The sequence below is a fragment of the Ascaphus truei genome, chromosome 1 (assembly GCF_040206685.1).
Source record: "Ascaphus truei isolate aAscTru1 chromosome 1, aAscTru1.hap1, whole genome shotgun sequence".
NCBI classification, from domain to species: domain Eukaryota; kingdom Metazoa; phylum Chordata; class Amphibia; order Anura; family Ascaphidae; genus Ascaphus; species Ascaphus truei.
In genome coordinates this window covers 396,853,904-396,866,850 of record NC_134483.1, presented here as the reverse complement: position 1 = coordinate 396,866,850, position 12,947 = coordinate 396,853,904, and positions in this window count along the sequence as shown.

The following is a 12,947-nucleotide window of genomic DNA, read 5'->3' as shown; positions in this document are numbered from 1 at the left end:
GTGCGCGTCACTCCCACGCTGATTCTTGGGGCAAGAGGGGGCGGGACCAATCGCTTGCCGACTGTATTTGTCACGGAGGTCAGGGGGCGGAGCCGAGAACGAGCGTCATTCCCACAGCGCTCCTGACTTTCACCAGAGCGGGGGCGGGGTTTGAATAGAGCATCAGCAGGGAGGCTGGCCGAACATACCCGTCGCGCGTCAGATGGCTGCGGGATCCAAATACGCGCGCGTACTAGGACCACGAAACCTGCATCCTGGGTGTCCGTCACGGATGGCTTGTTGGGGTGAGGAGACGGTCTGCGACCGCCAGGATGGCGAATCCTCACAATAGCACCAAATTGGCACTCAAGCACGGAACGTACCTTTAACTTTATTAAGGCTTTGCATGTAACAGCCCTGGCTCAGCGATATTCCCTTTTATGGAATAAGGCCAATTCTATTTATTTTTTTCGCTTAATGAAATAAAAGTGCTGTGGTAAGTGATAATCTCCCTACATGCATATAATTGTTATAATTGCACAAAAAAGGGCATTGGTGTTTGTTTACCTATTTTCTTTATGTAGCCATGTCTGGTTTTGGCTACCAGTCTGCCCTCCCTGACATGCAAGTCCTGGTAACAGTGCAGGCAGTGTCAGGACCAATCCTGGGTTTTCCCCACCAGAAGCAGTCCCCTTGAGTGACAGGGGAAGGGGCGGGATAAGGCCTGTGTTCTGCCCAATCCTGGGCTCAGATCTTGGACATTCTTCCCTGGTACTTAAGGGGTTGTACACCTAAAGTTGGTTAGTGACTCTCCCCCTTGAGAGAGACAGGACTCTCCTTGAGAAAGAGCAGTTGTTGCTTGAAACACGTGGGAGGAGGTACTTCTTTGTCCGTGGATGTACAGTGGCGGCCAGCTTTATTCTAAGCCGGGAGCCACCGCGGGCATTTTTAAACCCGCGGACGGCGCGCGGCTCTTTACGGACGGTTTCCCGCGCCTCGGGTGCTTTCAAATGCTAAGCGCCATTAGCGCTTATCTTTTGAAGCGCCCGCCGCGCGGGAAACTGCAGGGAAACTCCGTTTAAATCGGAGAAAAAGCCCCGGTTTCATCCCGGCAAGCTTTAGAATAAAGCTGGCCGGGACAGTAGTATCCGTTTTATGTAGTTTAATAAAGAGTTCTTTTAACCAACTTTTGTGCTGGTGAGTTCAGTTTCAACATGGGGCGGCTCTTCTTCTGATCATCGACTTTGCTTCTGTCCTGCTGATCAGAGAGTCGCCATGTAGGGACGCTGTCCACCTATCCCAGGTGCATCGCATATCCTGGAGGAGAGGGGAACGGTAAACTATCATAAGTACATGGTGTTCTCTGTACCGGACATTTACATCGGATACGAGCGTTCATTGCAACCCCAGCTGACTGGCCATGGATCACTTACTTTCTGCCATCAGCTCTATTGTCAGATATTGCGGGTCTGCACTCGGTCCTATCCCCATAAATACCTCTTATATTTGGCATGTTAATCTCCACTTATGCTCCGCTCTTCAATTTTTACATTTCAATGGATTAGATACGTGTTGCTTTTTGTTGGTTTCCTGGAGCTTGTAGTCATTTTTTGTGTTAATCCAGCACTACATACCTGGTAACAGGGGAATCTCCCAGAGGGGGGGGGGGGGGGGGAAACACTGTTACATTTATTTCTCTCATCTCATGTATCGCTCTCTCACTACATGTGTAATTCTGTGTCTGTCACACTTTCAATTTCACACAGTTTCACTGATTATCACACATTTGAGCCTTTACTACTGATGCAGCCACGAGTATCCGAACACTTGCCTGGGAAAATCTGAGGCAATACCCCAGTAATGCTGCAACATTTCTGTGACATTTCTGCAGACAGACTAATAGCCCATCGGATTAACACAGCCGGGGTCCCTGGCAGTCCCATTCAAACTGAATGAAACTGCCAGGGACCCCCGCTGTGTTAATCCAATGGGCTATTAGTCTGTCTGCAGAAATGTCACAGAAATGTTGCAGCATTACTGGGAGATTGCCCCAGATTTTCAAAGGCAAGTGTTCGGATACGTGTTGCTGCATCTGTATCTGCTGCTATATAGTACATAGTATCAATTGCATATTTTGTCTGCTGTGATTGATCTACAGTCTGTCTGTCATTTGTATGTTAAAGAATTATCTCTCTAGTTTGTTAATCAGATGGGATAGCTTCCTGTGGATGGGATAACATATAGATTGGGCCTATCTATTGGTAATATCTCTGGGGACGACAATGCAAGGGGTTACAATGTCCTTTGTGCAAGTGGCCTGTTGATACACTTAGTGACATAGAGTTATTTTGAAGTTGAACTCAGTTGGACAAGAGGACATCCTCTATCAAAAGTCCAGATACTGTACATCAAGTTTTGGTATTAAAAAAAGGCAGTATTTTTATAGTGCAATAAATCAACATTGCTCAAAATAACAAATGTATAATTGAATCGGTTAAAAAATATCAGATCCTTTAAAAAAATAGTCTTAATAATGCATGTTTTGGTATTATCATGCCATACATCATGTTCTTGTTGGAATGTGTTTAATGGCAGAAATAACCACAAAATGTTCCAGCTACTACCAGGCTGGCGTTTGCCCTGTCTTGGCTATGCATATTATCGAGAATATATTCCCCATTGTATACATAGCCAAGAAAAGCTAAAAAAACAAAACAAAATGGGTGATAAAATATTACTTTAATACATTACAATAAATATTAACCTTTAGTAGCTGAAGTGGGCAACTAGTCATTTGGTTTTATGACTACCTGACCACAAAGGGCTGCAAAAGGGTTAATATGAACATTAAACTACACAACCTATCCTCTTGGCTACCTTATCAGCTATTAAAGTATTGCCACACGCCTAACCACTTACCCTGGGTCATCTTCCCCCAACATTCACCCTACTGCCCAAATCCCATTGAAAGAAATTAATGAACGAGCTTTGTGTTAAGAATTTTTTTTTTCTATATAAGGATAATTGGGTAACACAGTTTGGATACAGGCATACCCCGCATTAACGTACGCAATGGGCCCGGAGCATGTATGTAAAGTGAAAATGTACTTAAAGTTAAGCACTACCTTTTTCCCACTTATCGATGCATGTACTGTACTGCAATCGTCATATACGTGCATAACTGATGTAAATAACGCATTTGTAACAGGCTATATAGTCTCCCCGCTTGCGCACAGCTTCGGTACAGGTAGGGAGCCAGTATTGCTGTTCAGGACGTGCTGACAGACGCATGCGTGAGCTGCCGTTTTCCTATTGAGCGATATGTACTTAAAGTGAGTTTCCTTAAACCGGGGTATGCCTGTACATAGCAAACTTTACAACCTGTACATGATAAAAAAACAAATTAATATCAATCTCTATTCTCAGGGATGGTGTCCCCTATTGTTTGGTGTCTGCTCAATGCCAGCACTGGTACCAGGGCTTATGTAATAGGCAGGGCAGATTAGTAGCCAAAGGGATACATGGCTACATATGTTTGAGTTGTCTCGCCATATTTGTTGTCTCTCTGCTTGTACGCTTGACTGTTAGTTTTTCTGTACTTTGGAAGTTGTTTCTCTTTTATCTGTGTCTTCATAGTTGGTGTGTGCTAGTAGAAAAATTTGTATCAACCTCTATTGATATCAACCTTTATTCTCAGGGATGGTGTCACCTATTGTTTGGCGACTGCTCAGTCGTAGTCCTCCTCGGATACACACAAATCGACGAGGTTGTGAGGGCAGCGGCATAGTTGGACAGCTTGTTCCTGGTGTCATGTCACTGGTTGCTTGAGCTGTTACCGTGGGCAGGGTAGGGGAATTTTGGGCCTCCAGACAACTATGGTCTGATTTATCAGAACAAACACCTGGTCAGTGAAATTATTCAGTTGCAATGATATACTCTATGTTGAAAATTGCTACCAATTTTATTCAGCGCTGTGTTCATCTGTTGCAGAAGTGTGTTGTATTCTGCAGTTGTTTCTTCTGAATGTTAACAACTGTCTTTGGATGCCAACACTTTATTTTGTGGCAGCTATGTGAGCACACATTGTTACATTTAGATAACTGATATTCATCTGAATATTATTCAGTTTGCGCATCAGTTGCTTTGGTGTATTGTTCTTTGAAACATACCTGCACTGTTAACAGCATCTTCAATACCTTTCCACAGGCAATTTTTGCATCCTATTGAGTCTTGGGTGCCATGTTACCTAAAATCAGTAGGTAGTGAAGTACAATTTTTTCTACTAGCACACACCAAATATGAAGACACAGATAAAAGAGAAACAACTTTCAAAGTACATTTAGCCAGGTCCCCCAGACAGACCCTCACCTCTGTTGTGGTGAGAGAGTTAGGGAAGGTTGCAGGGAGCGCTCCAATGCACCGGAGGTTCCGCGGCGGCCCGAGCGTCCAGGGCGCCACCATTTCTGTATTTGCGCATGTGCAGTAAGACCCGTAGGCGACGGGGACACAAGAGAGGTCGCGCATGCGCAGCAAGTGGTTACGCGAGCGCGCGAAGCACTGACCAACCAGAGGAGGTTAGAGCAGGGGACTACAAGTCTCATGAGCCTCAGCAGGACCAGGTGACAGCCGGGAGCCAATAGGGTGAAGAGACTGAGCAGGGAGAGGTTGCGCAGGGGAGCACGTTGGGCAGAGAAGACCAGGAAGGGGAAGAGGTAGGAGCTCAGTGTGTAGAGAAGCAAGTAGCCTCTACACTAGGTCCGCATACGCCCAGGCCCAGATAGGCCCTGAGTCCCAGTCGAGTCTAGTTAATATAGGGACAGGCCCTAGAATAGGAACCTGTCACGTTAATGTGTGGAGCTAGGGAAACAGAGACTGTCACAGCTGCATCCCAGACGTTTGGGACCAGACCTCTCCAGGAGTACCATCAATCGCCGGGTGGGATCGGCCCGGAGGACATCACAGACAGCCCCACGTCGTCGGATCCTTTGTGAAGACCGTTTGCGGGTCAGAGCGCAGGAGCACTCAGCAGGTAACATCCAATAAAGTGCACCAACTATAACATTGTCCATATTAGTGACTGCGCAGTCACACAAATACATTCACCTCGGGGGGTTTATGGTGTGGGGTGTTGGACACAGTGTGGGAACCCGGTGAAGGGTCGCGTCCTGCGAGACGCGTTAGTTATTGGTTATTGTGTCTCAGCGATGAGCAACATTGATAGTAATGACATACTGTATGCATGGTTATGGTTACCGCTAGTAAAGCTACTGTTTCTTTTACATGCTGTGTGAGTAGTACTGTATTATTGTCCTGTGAGGAACAACTCCCGCTCTGCTGGGAGCCATCACAGGTGGAGGCGCTGCACCTGGTAAGAGACTACCCCTACATATACATTGCCCCAGGCTCTCCGTGACAGAGGCTTAGGCCCTGCGAGCCAACAGGTTAGACAACATAGGTGGTATACTGTATTCAGAAGGAAACAGGGCTACATACCCAAAAACGAAGTCAAGCGTACAAGCACGCAGAGAGACAACAAATATGACGAGACAACTCAAACATATGTAGCCATGTATCCCCTTGGCTACTAATCTGCCCTGCCTATCACATAAGCCCTGGCACCAGTGCAGGCAGTGTTGGGGTTAAATATACGCCCTGCTGTAGTAAGCAGCTTCCATGAGTGACGGGGGGTGACCTGAGGCCTAGGTGCCGCCCACACGGGGCTGAGACCTGAAGCCCTGCAACTGGGAAGTGGGCAGTTGGGAATTGACAGTTGAGAGTTATCAGTTAGTTAGGTCTACCCTCTCCCATCAAGGGACTGGGTCATTATTCTATCCCTTCCCGCAGGGGAGTGGGAGCTGTTACCCCTTACTCCACCAGGAAGTAGGGGAGCAAAGGATAGACCTTTTGGGCATCAAGCCCTAGGGGTTGATTCAAGGGACCAGAGGAAATGCATTGTTAATTGTGTATGGCTGTACTCAATAAAGACCAGTTGCTGTTTTTATACTCCTGCCTGTGACTGCAGTTTATCAGGGGGAGTGCAAGTTTGTTTTCCTGCAGGAACTGCACCCAGCTCTGCTGGGGCCTACTGGAAATGGAGGCACTGCACCCAGAAAGAGCTGAGAATATCCTGAAAGCCTGTCCTGTCTTCCCCACTACCATCGACGGACACTCAGCAGTCATGTAAGCCGTACAGCACAGCGAGAGTACAGGTAACAATGAAATCTCCCTTTGGATGGGGGAACATCTGTTACACATATATCACAACAAATAGCACAAAAAACGCAAATAAACCACCAACTCGTTGTAGCCTATTTTGTCCTCTAAACCTCCCAACAACACTGCCAGCGTGTATCATAAATACTTAGGGGGCTATGCATTAAGCTCCGATAAGTCGTTTTAAGAGCTCAAAGTGCTCTTAGAACGTGATGTTCCGCCGAAGACGATGCACTTTGCGCTCTTAAAGTGACTTTTTCCTGGAAATTTTTCCAAAGTCCAACTTCGCTCGTATGATAACATGTTTGCATTCAATTCTGCCCTTCTCCGGGATTCATTAAGCTACGCAAAGTTATCGTACGCGAAAGTTGCGTTCAGAAAAGATCGCCAGCTCAAGGCAGGTGATGAAAAAGCTGGACTTTGAAAAATGTCTTTGTTTACATTTTTGCATGCGCAAAACCCATACAACAGGCCAGCGGGTGTCCCCGGCTGACTCCGCGGGAGTCCGGGGGTCTCCGCGGCCGTCCCGGGGTACCCGTGGGCGTGCGGTACCAATGTTGTGCCTCCAAAAATAATAAACAATATTTATAACTAAATACACCCCCTAACATATACAATACAGTAATGGGCAAAATTACTATTATCCACATATGGATAATAATGCATTTGTCCATTTTAAATACATATAAATTACAATAAATACAGTAAATACATATTACACTTACCTTTTCCAGGCGCCCACGATGAAGGTCGTCTTCATCCTCATCTTCATCCTGCCCATGTCCCTCCGGTGCTGCAAAACATACACAAGAATAAAAATAGCCCAATATACCGGGGCCTGTAACTCCTGAAGTAGGGGGTCCCCGGACCTGAAACCAATGCGGTTCAGCTCCGGAGACCCCCTACTCATGTACACTATTATTAAAATGTATTTGTTTGGTGTACGATCGCCTGTAACAGCCTTGCATGGAGATGGCAAATCTCCATGCAAATGTTCCAAGTGGCTTTTTTTTCTATCAGCTAGCGTACGTAAAGTTTAAGAACGCTAGCAGGGGGGAAAAGCTTGCACGTACGATAAGCCAGTTTTTGGCACGTCCGAGAGAAAATGGGCTCAAGGCCTTAGTGAATCGCGTCTCCGGCTTCACCTTGTATCGGACGTGATTTTTAATTTCAACCAGACGCAAAAGCATGGAGCTTAGTGCATAGCCCTCATAGCTTTATATAGTTTGCTACATTGTACAGTTTCTCGATTTTTTGGCGCTGTCACATTTGTAAAGGAACCAGATGACGGAAAAATGAAATGATTAGCTTTTATTCAGGACCCTGATGGATACTGGATTGAAATTCTCAGCCCCAACAACATGCTGTCTATAATTTAGTATTCATTACAACTCTGCAACGATTGTTTTTTTTTTTCTCTTTAGATCACATATTTAGCCACCATTCTTATAGTCATGCGATTGTTATCGCTACTTTAAATTTACTTTTACAGATCCCATCGTATGCCATTTCAAACGCTTGAAATGTTTATGTATACTTACATATTTTTGTGGAATTATCAAGCGCTGATGTTAATCAGGGACAATGCAAGATGGTTTTCCTGCAGGAACTGTACCCAGCTCTGCTCTGGAGGCGCTGCACTCAGATGTTATGGAACGCAATATTAACGCACATTTACTCTAGTTTAATGTATCCCAGCCAAAGCCTCTAGAACACACAGCACTCTTCGATCAAAATTCAAGAGCACCACCATTCATAAATTATTTATTTCTCACATCTTGCTCTTTACCCTTATCGAAAATTCATTTTCAGTTGCCCAGTGCTCATTCACCTCTCATTCATGCAAGCCACCACACCCAATGCTGAATCAGTTTAAGAGTCTTTTGTATTCCTGGGTGGCCTGTAAGTTAGGTGTCATGACACTACTCCAGCAACTCTTTACATGCCCCTATTCAAGGGATAAAGATCTATGTCCCCTTATTTATCACACCTCCATCATCCAGGGTACATTTTAGATGTTTCTTGAAGAACTGTAATTCCTTCAAGTCAGTAGGGGTGACCTGCATTTGAGTCCCTTAGGTGGTCGGATAAAAGGTACTTGTCAGAGGTGTGTCAATGATACAAGGCTTTCGCTTTCCCATGTTTATTTCCTAGTCGGAACGAGATCACGTTCTGCAATTGTGCAAAAATCAACATCCATATAGTTTGTCTCGGACTAAGACACACAGATGACTTTAAGAATGTCACATTTTTGGGATCCATCATAACCTTGATGTGATGGGAAGCACCTTACAGGTTGTGCCAATATTGGAACCCCCTCCTTGATTGCAAACAGTTCTTTATCATATACAGTGGCGGCCGCCTTTAGCCTCCTGCGGCCGTTTCAGCGCAAATTTTTAAACCGCGGGCAGATGCAGTGTTTGATGCAGCATGTTCCGGCATTTAAAGCCGCGGCCGCGTGCATTGTACAGTATTAGCGCTGTGCTTATTTAATTGTAGGTACACAAGTGTCAGGAATCGGCGTTCTCCGCGCTCCCCACACAGAGCACCCACTTCCCTCGGCGATTCCTCTGCTCAGCGCCGGGCGCGCCAACGCCCTCCCGCGCGCACACCTGCACCATCCACTGGCTCGGTCCAAACGCGTACACGTGTTACGGAGCGCGCTCATTCTGCACACTCTTCTTCCCGTCCCCCGGATCTCAGGCTCCGCCCCCGCAAGCCGCATGGGCATACTCAGGTTACCAACAAGTCTCACCTGGCCTGTTATGCCTGCACCAATTTCAGTGTCTCCCTGTAGCTCTTCCTGTCCCGCCTCCATTCCTAATTGGACCTTCTTGCTTTATCTAGCTCCTCTATGCTCTCAGTCTTTGCTCGACATAGTCTCTGCATGGAAGTACTTCAGGATTCTCTTAGTGTTTTCACAGGTTCTGACACAGCTCATACGACTACCCCCTCTGGCTCTCGATCTCAGCACTCCTTGGACAATGCTCACTCTGATTCCCCTCGAACCCGGCTTGGACTACGACCTATCTCCGCTCTCCACTCCTTGACCTCGGCAAGGCATTCTTCACTCTATCTCTACAACCGGTACCGGCAAGTAGTGTCTACATTACTACACCTGGCCTGGCAACACTTTATACCACACTCCGGACGCGCTCCATTTGCCGCAGGTGCATGTATTACCACTTCCTACTTCAGCTCAGGGGACGGGTCTGATCTGCGGGCAGCACCGGCGTAACATTATGTCGAGCCCACAAGACGCAGACCAGACTGACATGGCCTCCATGATGACGGCCATGTATCAACAAGTCCAGGCCCTAACGGACCAAATGGCTCTTCTCACTCAACAGGTACAGGACATTTAATTTCAGGCACCACCTGTTGCCGCACTGCCACTGTCACCAGAACCAGTATCCACCGCGACCTCGTGCCCGAAGATCCCGGCACCTAAACCGTATGCGGGGGATCCGCATGCCTGCCGCGGTTTCCTCAATCAATGCGAGATTCAGTTTGAGATGGCTCCGCAGCTGTATTCCACTGGTCGCAAGAAAGTGGCGTATGTCTACAGCCTGCTTACAGGGAAAGCACTAGCATGGGCCTCCCCAATTTGGGAACTACGTCCCGATATCACCCGCGACTACGCAGCCTTTAGACGAGATTTTCGACAGGTCTTCGATACCCCCGCACGCCAAGAAACTGCCTCTGACTCTTTGCTTGAGCTTTCCCAGGGACGTTGTTCTATGGCCCAGTACGCCTTGAAGTTCAGGACCATAGCAGCTGAGACACGATGGGGCCAGGAGGCTTTGGTCTCAGTCTTCTGGCGAGGCTTAACGGATTCCGTGAAGGACAAGCTCGCCTCACAACCCAGGCCAGGGCTTCTGGAGGAACTCATCTCCCAAGCCAATCGAGTGGATCAGCGCCTTCAGGTACGCCGCCTCCAGCACCAGCTTCCCCGATTTATGCCCTTCCGTGCTCCTTCTCCCAGATTCTCTCCAACCCCAGGACCTGCCGTCTCCCCGCTACCCGCTCTGGAGGCTCCTGAGCCGATGCAACTTGGAGTCCAGCGTTCCCGGACACCGATACAGAAAGCTCACCAAGCCGGTGGATTATGTTATTACTGGGGATCCTCCGAGCATCTGGTCCGTGAATGTCCACTACGCCCGGGAAATGACCAAACCCAGTGAGTACGAAGGGGCACTCCCTGGGTGCTAAATCTCCATGTCCCCTTTCCAGGAAGGAACTTCCCAAAAAATTGACCATTCCTGTTTCTCTCTCGGGTCCTACCTTCCGCACCTCTACTGCGGCATTTATCGACTCCGGCGCGGGAGGAAATTTAATGGACCAAACCTTCTCTATACAGAACTAGATTCCCCTCGTTAGGAAGAAGTCTCCCGTTGCCTTGGTTGGGATCGACAACCGTCCGCTCACCACTGGCATACATTGCCTTGGAGACTTGCCCCATCACCCTTTCCTCTCACTCCCAGAAGGAGACATTGGTCTTTGATCTCCACGCTCCCGGATCTCCAGTCACTCTCGGCTTACCTTGGTTGCAGAAGCACAATCCTCTCATCAACTGGACATCCCAAGACCCTATTACTTGGAGGTCAAGGTCAGAGGAGCCATCTCCATCAGCCATACTTCCGCCTCGACTGCTGGCCAATACCTCTGTTCCTGAGGTTATTCTACCTTCTGTTTACCACCAATTCCGGGACGTTTTCAATAAGGTACAGTGAGACCTTTTGCCGCCACACAGGACATACGATTGTCCGATCGATCTAGTTCCAGGTTACTCCCTACCCAAGTCCAAGACCTACCCATTGTCGTTACCAGAATCTCATGCTATGGATGAATATATCCAGGAGAATCTCAAGAAAGGCTTTATTCGTCACTCCAATTCCCCAGCAGGGGCTGGGTTTTTCTTCATCAAGAAAAAGGACGGGTCCTTGAGGCCTTGCATCGATTACAGGGGTTTGAACCTCAAAACTGTTAAAAATCGTTACCCACTCCCCCTTATTACCGAACTGTTCGATAAATTATAGGGGGCCAAGATTTTTTCCAAGTTGGATATACATGGTGCCTATAACCTGGTGTGCATCAGGAAGGGGGATGAATGGAAGATGGCCTTCAACACGCGTAGTGGACACTATGAGTATTTTGTATTGCCCTTCGGCTTATGTAATGCTCCCGCTGTCTTCCAGGATTTCATCAACGACGTCTTTCGTAAGGTACTCAATATTTTTGTTATAGTATACTTGGATGATATCCTGATTTTTTCCAAAGATCTCAGGACCATATACGCCATACCTCCTACGTCGTTTCCCGTCTCCGTGAACACTATTTGTACGCCAAACTGGAGAAGTGCACCTTTCATCAGACATCTACTCCGTTCCTGGGGTACATCATTTCCGATGAAGGTTTTATGATGGATGCCGGTAAACTTCAAGCAGTCACTGAATGGCCAAGACCCAATTCTCTCAAGGCCATACAACATTTTTAGGGTTCGCTCATTACTATCGTAAGTTTATACGGAGATTTTCTACCATTGTGGCACCTCTCACGGCGCTCACCAAAAAAGGAGCTGATCCTTCTGCTTGGTCATATGAGGCCATCTCTGCCTTCGAGACACTCAAGGAAGCTTTTATATCCGCACCTATTCTCCGTCATCCCAACATTGAACTTCCCTTCGTCCTGGAGGTCGACGCTTCTGATTGCGGCGCTGGAGCCGTTCTTTCTCAGAGACCCACGCCTCAAGATAAGTTACATCCCTGTGCATATTTTTCCAAGAAATTCTCATTTGCCGAGAGGAACTATGACGTGGGTAACAGGGAACTTCTGGCCGTGAAGATGGCTCTTTAAGAGTGGAGACACCTGCTGGAGAGGTCGAAAGAGCCGTTTACTATTCTCACGGACCTCAAGAACCTTCTTTACATAGAAAATGCTCGACGCCTTGGTCCACGACAGGCTCGTTGGGTTCTTTTTTTTTTCTCGATTCGATTTTCACCTTTCCTATATCCCCGGGACCAGGAACGTAAATGCATTCTTCTGAAGAGAGACCAGAGGAACCTTTGGAGACCATCCTTCCACAAGAGAGGATTCTCGCCACGTCTACTTTCAAGAATCTTGACAAGATTTTGCACTCCCAGAGACGCATTCCCGAAGACTTGGTCGTTCCCAACAACAAACTCTTCGTACCTTCCAAATTTGTTCCAGAGGTCCTATCTTGGGGTCAATCCTCTAAATCTGCAGGTCATCCAGGTTTTAAGAAGACTACTGATCTCATTCGTCGGAATTTCTGGTGGCCAAGGATGTCTCAAGATATTCTGGAGTTTACCCGCGCCTGTCCCACGTGCGCTCAAAGCAAGACTCTCCGTCAAAAGCCTCAGGGTTTTCTGTTACCTCTTCCAGTTCCCGACCGCCCCTGGTCCCACATTTCGATGGACTTCATTGTGGAGTTGCCCAGGTCCAGAGGAATGAACACTATCTTGGTGGTTGTGGACAGGTTCTCAAAGATGTCCCATTTTATTCCATTTAAGGGATTACCCTCATCCCCCGCCCTTGCTGATATCTTTACGGAGCAGATTTTCCGGATTCATGGGATTCCTTCGTCCATTGATTCTGACAGAGTTTCTCAATTTGTATCCAAATTTTGGAAAACTTTCACCAAGAGATTGGGCATCTCTTCTTCGTTTTCTTCCGCCTATCATCCACAGTCCAATGGACAAACAGAGAGAATCAATCAATCCCTGGTGAAATAC